Source organism: Topomyia yanbarensis, chromosome 1, assembly GCF_030247195.1.
Source record: "Topomyia yanbarensis strain Yona2022 chromosome 1, ASM3024719v1, whole genome shotgun sequence".
In the NCBI taxonomy this organism is placed as follows: Eukaryota; Metazoa; Arthropoda; class Insecta; order Diptera; family Culicidae; genus Topomyia; species Topomyia yanbarensis.
Window position 1 is genome coordinate 176,500,697 of NC_080670.1, and position 10,718 is coordinate 176,511,414.

Genomic DNA, 10,718 nt, shown 5'->3' on the forward strand with positions numbered 1-10,718 from the left:
TGTTGGTATGGTCAGACCGGACTAAGTCGCAAAACATCAAAAAATGAGATAATGATAGCACTGGATAAAGAAAATCGTCAGCTACAATCGACTTTTGCCAGATTTGAAATATGTAACAATAAATAAGAATTATGGCAAAAAATTAATTTCCAATCATAATGTAAAGGATGCTGCGATTCAAACTTTAAACTCGTTTTTCTCGAAATCAATATTTTGTCACTTAGTCCGATCTGACTTAACACCGACCATATAAAAGATGAGGAGGTTTTATGCCTGCTGGAGAGTTAAAACAAAATTCAGCTCCAGGTGGCTTTTCCCTGCTCCCAAATAAACAAATATGCGAAAGTGTACAAACAAATTGTATCGTTACCCCAGGCTGCGGTGTGAAATTAGTTTGCCAAATGAAACAAAAGTGACCATACTCCGGGATAACACGATTTCGATCATTTTTAATAAAACTCGTGTTAGACTCACAGTTCAGGAAGTGGAACAATTAGTTAAAGTGAAAATGGAGCCTAATCTCGCTGAAGTTACGTACATTCAGCTACATCACGTAAAAAACTATGTTTTGATCACGTTTAGAAGCTTAGCACAGGCCGAAAACTTCATTGCTAAGAACAACATGCAACACGAGGTCGAATTTAATAACACCAGAATCAAGATCTCCGTGCATATGGAAAACGACATGGTGGACTTGCGCATCCATGATTTGGCCCCGCGCACGAAGGAAAATTACATCAAACGAATCATGTCGCAATATGGAGAAGTAGAATCTATTACGAATGACATCTGGAGAATTTTTTTTGCCGGCATTCCCAACGGCGTTCGTATTGTGAGGATGCTAGTGACTAAACCAATACCTTCTTACATGACTATCGAATGCAAATCATCGAAGGATGGCGTGACCTATAAGCAAACAACGCTAATCACATAGCCCGGGCAGATCCCAACATGCCAATTCTGTAACCATACAGCCCACTACGGAAAAACATGCGCCGAAGCACCTAGTCAAAACTCATCTACTACAGCCAACTCTAACAAGCAGTCACCGACACCTTCAGATAAACCAAAAACAAGATCAATAACAAGTCAACAAGATCTGGCAGATAGACATTAGGGTGTCCCAAAATGACATCATGTTAAAAAAAAGTCATCGGGCTCACTTCTTAAATGAAAGGTTAGGAGATTGGCATCACTTTCTTCTTCGGAGTGAATTTGCTAAAACGCTTCCTACTGGTGGCGAATTTTGATTTTTTGAAAAATGGGCCGATTTTGGATAAAATTTCAAATTTATGTCTTGAACTGTCTTAGATTTTTTTTCAGAATTTTTTATTTTTCTGGAGATACAAACGGAGAAGGTTGGTTAGTTAGTTTGCACAAATTTGGAATTATAAGAGCGGCAGGGCCATTAAAACTTAGTGAAATTTTTGGCGTTTTTCAGTATTTTTTCTTCAAAACTGGGTATCTACAAAATTTTAAAAGTACAGAAAACACTTTATATAGTTGAGCCGAATTTAGGGGCGTAATTTTGCTGAAGAAAGTGTATAGCTATGGCTAATGGGGTATGAGTTATTTAAATTTTTGTTAGATAACCTTTGACATTTTTAGCAATTTACCAAAAATAATGCTGTTCCAAAAAGTAAATCAGTTCAAATGTGCTTTGACCACACATTGTTTTTCAAAAAATAGAAGGAAAATTATGAAAAATGACGTTTTCTGTACGTCTTTAGTATGTCAGGACGAGGTTTAATGAGCGTCTGATGATTTTTTTTGTAACTTAAATTATAAAAATAATGATAACTTTGCTAATGACGCCAAGTCTCTAATTATTTTTTGAAGAGTTAATACTCCATAATTACTTCTAAGAGGCATCTTCAACAAAATAATTGTGTCAAAAGATGCGCTGTATTCTGTTGTAAAACTTTTTCGAGGATATTTGCCCCAAGTTTGACTATTTCGGAATTATGTGATCTAAACAGTAAATATCAGTTTTTCAACACTCACCTCGCTCTTCAGCACTTTTCTCCACATTAAAGTTCCTAACATGGAAATAAGACCTTAGGGGAGAGAGGGTAACAATGAAACACATTTTTTCTACAATTTAATTTTGTCGATAATACTTGTTATTTGTGTAACCAAAAGTGATACATAGTGCCACTCTGTTGTTAAGTGATACATATATTTTTTCCAGCTGAAAAAATTCACGGGAAATAACATTTTTTGGGTAATAAACAGTCGGTGGTAAAATGTATCAGTGTGCCCCATGGGTAGGAACTCGTCGCTGTTGTGTTATCTTATGACAAGTGCCATTTAGCACATTTCGAGAAAAACGATTTTTAAAGTTTGCGATTGAATATCATGAAACGTATAAATGGTATAAACAATTCAAAGAAAACAATTGATGCTTCCATCTATTCTGTATTAATCTCTCAAATATTACGAAGATTGGTTGACTATGTTGCGAGTTTTTATTATAAATGTAAACAAAAGCCGGACTCACACGTGTCATAGGTGAGATTTTTTATACAAGTAATGTGGCAAATCAAACTCAGTTTACCCCAAAATGGCGTTTGTCATAAGATAGCACAACAGCGACGAACTATGAAACACGATGTCATCTGTAGTGAAATATTTTACTTATAAATTTTATTTTTTTGTTTTAATGAAGAATGATCCTAACGCTTTTAATTAAAGTTATATTGACGCGAAAATCGTTTACGAAAGAATCCACTATATCGTCGCGTTACATCGAACCACCATATATGCATATTAATTGCAATCCTAAAATAAGAGACAATTTCTACAAAACTTGCCCAAATTTACTAATTTTGCACTATATGAGTAGTATTTACTGAACTGATAATATAAATTCTTAAACATAATGAAATCGATCATAAAATGCACGAATTCATTCGTCGTTTTCTGCAACGAAATATTTTCGTGCATTCTAAATGGTAGGTTTCGTTCATTTCATGAAGAAGAATGGCCGCTTGGCGAACGAAATCTTTCGTAAATTTTATACGTTTAATGTATACTGCACGAATGTTATCATTATTTTTCGTGAATGAAACGAAATGTTTTGTTTATTTTAATAAACGTGTGTGTGTATATTACAAACGATTTCGTTGGTCGTACGAATTCATTTTCTACATCTTAGAAAAGTTTTCGTATTATTAGCCTCTTATTGTTTTCAATCAATCATTTGGGATCGATGTTTGACAACATCGATTTTTTTTTTATTTAAAAAAATCGATGTGGCCAAATCGATTTTACTGTGGTACGAAGAAATGGCCGCTTGATGAACGAAAATTTTCGTGAATTTTACTTATTTAGGTTACATTGCACGAATGTAATCGTTGATAACGGCATTATATTTCGTGAACGAAACGAAATGTTTGTGTATTTTAATAATCGTTTATGTATATTACAAACGGTTTCGTTTGTCGCATTCGATTTTTTAGGATCAATGTTTGACAGCACCGATTTTTTATTAATTAAAAAGATCGATCTGGCAAATTCGATACTATTTTAACTTGCTCATCATTATTAAGGACTAGAAAGATTGTGGTGTGAAGAAATAGACGCTTGATGAACAAAAATTTTAGTAATTTTTACTTATCTAGTGTACATGGCACGAATGTTATCGTTGATAACGACATTATTTTTGGTGAATGAAATGAAATCATTAGTTTATTTCAATAAATGTCTGTGTATATTACGAACGGCTTCGTTGGTCGCACGAATTCATTTCGTTCATCTTAGAAAATTTTTATTATTTATTTATTATCTCCTAATTTTTCATTCGATCTTTTGGGATCGATGTTTGACAACACCGATTTTTTTTAGTTTATTGTGATATGAACAAATGGTCGCTTGATGAACGAAAGTTTTCGTGAATTTTACTTATTTAGTGTACATTGCACGAATGTTGTCGTTGAAAACGACATTAATTTTCGTGAATGAAACGAAATGTTTTGTTTATTTTAATAAACGTCTATGTATATTACGAACAATCTCGTTGGTCGCACGAATTCATTTCGTTCATCTAAGAGAAGTTTTCGTATTTAATAGCATATTCTTTTACATGGCTCCGGCAGAGAAAAACTCAAAATTATTCATGCAAAACCATCGAGCGATGGCTCAACTAAATCCGTACTGCTCCAGATTCTGGATCAACTAGAAGTGGAAGAGGTTTAGAAAATCTTCCTGAAACCGGCGGACACGGATACGGCTACTAAATAGCCAGATCGAGACCGTCGTGAATATCAACAATTATCTGACGTATAGCAACAATGACTCCATATTCTACCTCTATTGAAGCTCTGTTGACGTTGATGGTTCGACGAATGGTGCTCTTAAATATTATAAAGATATTCGTATATAGCAGCGAACAATTCGTTTGCCGAACGAAACTGTTTCGTAATAAGCCAACAAAAGTCGTGTCGTGGTTTTCACGAAAAACTCGTAATAAAAAATAATTGTGTTTCAATAGAACTACGAACGATTCATAATATGTACGAAAAATTCGTATATTTTATGAAAATTACCTGTACAAAACTAATGCATTGCGATTTACGAATATATTCTATCAGTGTGTGGAAAATCGGAACCCATTCACATTTTAAGACAGACCACAAAAACAAAAAAAATCACTGTTCCCCATACGCCATCGTTCAACAGTTACCCAGTGGGTCTATTCATGAAAATTGTGAAATTACACAGAACCATGAGAAGTTACCAAAAAACTTTGTTCGCGACAAATATTGAGCATAAAATTTGCTATAAATAGCGATAGACTAAACATTTATTCAATGAATGGTAACTCATAAAGATGGAATAATGTTTTTCATTGCAAATTTATCTTCCAAAATATAGCAACACGTGTAAAGAATTAGAAATCGTGTAATATGAGGGAATGAGACGACTCTGATCATGCCTTATGATTTTATTGCGAATGTTTCATAGTTCCTGCTGATCCACTGTTACCCTCTCTCCCCTATTTACAAAATGCGAATACGCCAATCAATTCAGCCTTCAAATATACGCCATAACTTGCCATTAAGGTTGCACAGAGAATGCGTAAAATTCGCAAACGAAAAAAGCAGTTTTTTTCCACACCGTATGTCAGATCTTCATAAAAATCAATCAGCGTATGAAGAATGTTGTTACTGTACTGCTGATTGATTTTTTTGAAGATCTGACATACGGTGTGGAAAAAAACTGCTTTTTTCGTTTGCGAATTTTACGCATTCTCTGTGCAACCTTAACTCGGCATATTTGTTTTATTTTAGTGTTTTTTCAAACCCGCTAGGTGGCTATTAGTATACAAAATAATTTAAAAAAAATCGTCAGATGCTCATAAAAACCGATTCTGGTGTAATAGAGACAAGCTAAAAACGCCATTTTTCATCATTTTCCTTCTATTTTCCGAAAAATAATAGGCGGGCTAAGCACACTTAAGTTGTTTTATTTTGTAGAACAGTGTTATTTTTGATGAATATCATAAAATGTCAAAAGGTTATTTAACAAAAACTTAAATAACTCATATCCCATTGGCCGTAGCTATAGGGGAGAGTGAAGACACTTGATCCTTGGGGATATTTGATTCCCTTGTCATATCTCATAATCTATACGCATAAAGTTATCACAATATTAAAAGAAAATGAAATATTTGGTCGTTTATGATGTTTAAAAAAACAATCTGATGTATTACACTTGGTTTGATAAAGTTATATAACATTTTAGAAAATATGTGTTCAAATCCATCTCGAAGATCTTTTTACAATTTTTTTGAACGGTTGTATGTGATCATCGAAGTAATTATATTTGAATATTTTCAAATTCGATTACCTTCTAGGGGCTTTTGTCTAGAAAAACACGTTTTTCTAATAAAAAGTTTCACAACACATACAAAAAAAAATAAATTTTGTTCACCTCATAAAACAGGTATCTTTGATCCCTGTGACACTGGGTACTCTTGATCCCTATCATTAGTTCTCTCAAACACTTTCGAAATGTATAGAATTAGTAAAGCATAGTTTCCATAATGTACCTGGCACCATTAATTGATCTAAAATGTTTTTTTCCGTGAACAAATATGGTATAAGTTGTTGAAGGTTGGAAAAGCAAATTAAACAGCACTGATTTACGTTAAATACTTGGCTTGACTTTCTACTGTGGTCAAAGCTTGTCGTACATCTAAAAAGTTAGTCTTATTAATTAATTTGTCAGGATAGGTTATTAGGTAATTATTGAACTTTCGTGCCTAGAAGTCATAAAGTGCTTTGTTTGTTCAGGCCTAGTAGGCTGGGGATCAAGTTACCACAGGTTTTTACAAGAACCTCGTTTTGACATGATTTTCAAAACTGTTATATTACTGACAGGATATAGTATTCGAATTTAAACATTATTCATAGCTCTTACAATATGAATTGACTACAAGCTGGCGAACTTTGCAATTAAAATTTTTATTTGATTGAAAAATTATGAGAAAAAACAAAAGTGGCATCAAGCGTACCCACTCTCCCCTGCTGCATCGGTCTGGGTCTAGTTGAATATCGAAAACAAAATAATTCAATCTGCCTGACGTCAGGGTATCCCTTAGCTTCTATTCGCTACCAGGAGAGGTAACTCTGATTTTCTGATGCATCCAAAAATTCTATTCCAAAAAATATGGCTGTCAGTATTGTTCAGTCGCATTAGCTGAAACCGTCCAAGAACAGATCCGTGGAATGTAATTTGCTGACTCAATTATGACTATCGCCAATTTGTAACGTTCAGAGTCCGTTTATTGCTAGACTCAACGGATATCTCGGAATAGAACTGGATATCGACCAAACCAAATGACGCCGAGGAGTCCGCGAAATTGGAGAGAGTGTGAATCATTCGCTTTATCACCTCATCTCATCACTGACCAAGATTGGCTTGGTGTTAGTGAAAATATAATCAATCAACACGCCCAGTCTGCAACTTTTGGCTCACACCATAAACTCAGTCCAATTCTCGATGCGGAAGAGATTCTTCGGAAGTGCAGTCACATAGACTCCTGTGAGAATGCAGACAAAACTTCCAAGCATTACGTTACCGATCTAATAACTGAAGATATCCAGGAAGGCTACATGTACCAGAATCACCAAACTACGCCAAACGAGATTCGCATGTGGTACCCGTATCTGGTCTTCGATCCGTTTATCGTCAATTTCGTGGGAACTGTGAGCACTGAATAAAAAGAAATGCTCTATCTCAACCGCCACTAATGAGAAACTTTCCGCGAATGCACCTTAGGCCTATTTCCAGCCTTTCTCGAATATCGGAATTGACTGCTTTGAATCTATGGAAGTTGAAAATTTTTGTGGACTTCTGAAAAGTGTCAATAAGTTTTGGAAACGTTGGGTCCCAGAATATCTTCCGACACCCACTAGCTTGCTTAGATCAAAATGGTTTCTACCAGTAAGACTAACACTGCCGTTATAAGCATATTTGTCCCATGTTCTATGGGATCCCCTATATACATGGGACAATTATGCTTAGACCGGCAGAACAGCTGTGTGAAGCAACGTAGTGATTGTTGACAGCGAGTTCTCCCGGATTTGTGGGCGTGCATAGGCGTGTCTGTCCTAAAGATTGTAAGCTCAAAATGGGTTTTTAATCGGAAGATTTAGTTAGTTTGTGAATGTATTCAATCTCACACATATGAGGCGTTGTGATCACCATTTACCGAATCCAAATTAAAAATAACCCTTATTTTTCCATTAGGAGAAAAATTATGTGAAAACCTTTTCTTGCGGAACATCAATCTTGATTAATAATACTAATCAGGAAGAACTCAAAACACTACTACTGTTTCCAAAAGTAGCAAATCCCATGTTTCCTCCAGACGTTCCAAAAGCTTCCGAACATCCAGAATAATAACATTCCACAGAAAATTTCCTAACCCGAAGAGTCTGCTTCAGAAAATGATTATATTTTCCGACGCTTATTGACCCCGGTCAAGCCAAATTCCTGCACCAACCCATCAACCGGACAGACAGATAATGAACTTCAGAAAGTGAGAGCACATTCAAGAAATGGGTTTACTCATTTTTGTTCAATTCAAGCCGGAAAAATTACGCAGACGCCGAAATCCGGTCTGCCCAGAGATGTGCACTTTTGGATCCGGGTGACGCACCGATCCGCGCCATATGTGAAGGTATGTAAGGGGATGGGTTGTACAGCACGCGCGGACCCCAACGACGTGGTCGAAAACGAATTATCGAAAAAAAGTAATTTTGGCTTCGCCTGCACTTATGTACGTCTTCGGTCGTGGCAGAGTACATGGACTTTTTAGGGGAGTTAATTTAATTCCGCTCAAAGAGCCTCCCCGGGTTAGGTATCGGGCCAACGACCCAGGCTCGTTTGCTTTAATGATGATTTGATGCATTTTTATTGCGGCTCGAAAAAAAAAATCAAAATTTACGTAACGAGTTTTAAGTTGTCGGAACAAATTACATTTCGCTCGCATATTCGTTACCGATTCGACTGTTGACCCGCGAGAATTGTTAGCTACGGGTTTTGACGGTTTACTGCTACTTTCGCCGAAATTTGGAAAATGGCGAGCTCCATTGTTGGCTAATTCAGTCGAGCGGATTACTATAGAGCTGAGTAAACGCTTTAGGAGGGAATTAAATTTGGTCAGTGATTATTAGTTTCGGTATATGGTTTCAATAGTATACTGAACTACTTCTTTTGCGTCGCCATACATTCCTACTGGTACTTAACAATCATTCGGTTTGGTAGCTAATTAGCCATTACTTTGAACTTAGTAACGAACAAAATAAGCTTTCCTTTCAAATGCCATGATACGAAACGATTGATGAATATCAGCGAACTTCAAACAGTTTCCTCGAATCGTCAAACTCGCTTCCAATAGAACTACAGTCTACATGCAAAGGCATAAAGTTCAAGCGCCATAAAATTTTAAATTTAACGGTATCTTCCGCAGCTCCAAATTCACAATCTTTCCACAAACTCTGGTAGCTGGTTGTAAACAACCTTACCGTTAAACTGGTTTCACGTTGACGCTGCCGAGTAACTTTTCCTCGATCTGGACTGAATGTTAGGTCTGGCCAAGCCCAGTCTCATTAATAAAATTCTATAAGCCAACTTTTATCGGCTGAATAACTGCCAAATCAATGTAATCGATTCTTCAGCAGCTTCTCTCTAAAGTTTAATCGACGTTATTTGCGTTGAGGTCCCAAATACGTTCATCTCATGTCAATATTTATCAAAACTGCTCCAAAATTGGTGAAACTGTACGCTTTTAGCAATCCAGTGCTAACGAATGATTTCGAGCATGTGCCAGATTGCGACAGAAAGTAGATCATAACTGTTTCTTTGTTGACCTTTTCCATCAAACCTTCGGTCATGTTTTTTCCGCTTTTATATCCCCGAAGCTTTGAACTGAGATGACGTCATGGTACCATTACTATTGATCATTTAATCCTCATTAAACATTTCATCTGCAAGCATCAATTAAGCTTACATTCAAGTTCATTCGCCAAGAACCTCGATCGAGGGCCTCCCTTCACTTTTTTACATTTTGGCAGCGTAAACATTTTTCTTTCGTGATCACGTCTGTTTGCGACTTACCGTTTCCTCACTGCAAAGGTAAACTGGAAACTGGACCGAGAGGATCGAGTTGGCCTTGCTGTTCCAAACACTAACCGCCGCTGCGATGTGACGTATGAACAGTATGCACACAGACCGATCCCTGTTTCTCCAAGCGATTTTTGTTCCTATAGCAACAATATTTATTCTAGTTCTCTCGTCTTTGCAACGACGACGGTGGCGGCACCCAAGTGAGACAGAATGAAATTGTCTGTGAACTTCTCGGTTTTCCTTCGAAACTGTGCGGTGTCAGCTAGCTGAGGGGGGCTTGGTTACGCTGGGCTGCACACACAACCGGGCGAAATTAATCCTCACTTGCCTTTTCTTTTTATTCAAGACAAAACTACTCTCCTCTATCCTTCTAGGGAATTTACCGGTTCACGACAAACACTGTCGAAATATAGTAATTTTTCACTTTGCTTTTCATACGAAATGTGTTTTACTCGAAAATTCACCACGTTCTCTTTGCCTTTTCTCAGAGCAATCAGCAAATCATGCGGAAAAGCTATAGATGAAGAAAAAACTGCACAATTTCACTTATTTTTTCTTCGCCGAATAAGCGCACAGCACAGCACGCAAGCACACAGAGATCGTCTTAACATCAGCAGCGGTAACCGCGAGTCCGCAAATTCCGTTTCACTCGTCGGCGGTGTCCGCCGCGAAGCACTTTCGAAAAGCTAAACACTCACTCTGCTGCAGAAACGATTCGCGCGCCTTCACTTCCAAGTTCTGTCGCTGCAACGGTAGTTCGGTTGAATAGTTCACTGTGCAAACCGCACTTCACCAAAACAAGAAGAAAAAACATCCGAACCCGACGGCTTGCTACGATCAACTGACATTTTCGGCTAGCTGCGCCTGCGATGCGAGGCCTGGAAACGACGCGCTCGACGCTATGGTGTTGGTATGGACGCGAATGGAGGAGCTGTTGCGCAAAAAAAATGATCTCTTGGCGCTTGGCGGCGGTTGTCTCGTGAGGCGTCGTTTGCTCTCGCGTCAGAAATCGTTTTCTCTCACTCTCTCTGTGGAAGTTTTTGTTATCAGTGGATAGTGAGAAAGTGGTTGTGATGGTCAAA

The 10,718-nt window shown here is 37.2% G+C and overlaps 1 protein-coding gene across 1 annotated transcript in view; it reads right to left on the reverse strand.

The window, feature by feature from the left end:
- The window catches only part of LOC131682279 (uncharacterized), a 144,282-nt gene extending 133,818 nt beyond the window's left edge, over positions 1–10,464 (reverse strand). The window contains exon 1 of the mRNA XM_058963652.1: positions 9,628–10,464. The gene's annotated coding sequence lies outside the window, so the exon portion shown is untranslated. The remainder of the gene's footprint in view (positions 1–9,627) is intronic.
- Between the last annotated feature and the right edge of the window lie 254 nt (positions 10,465–10,718).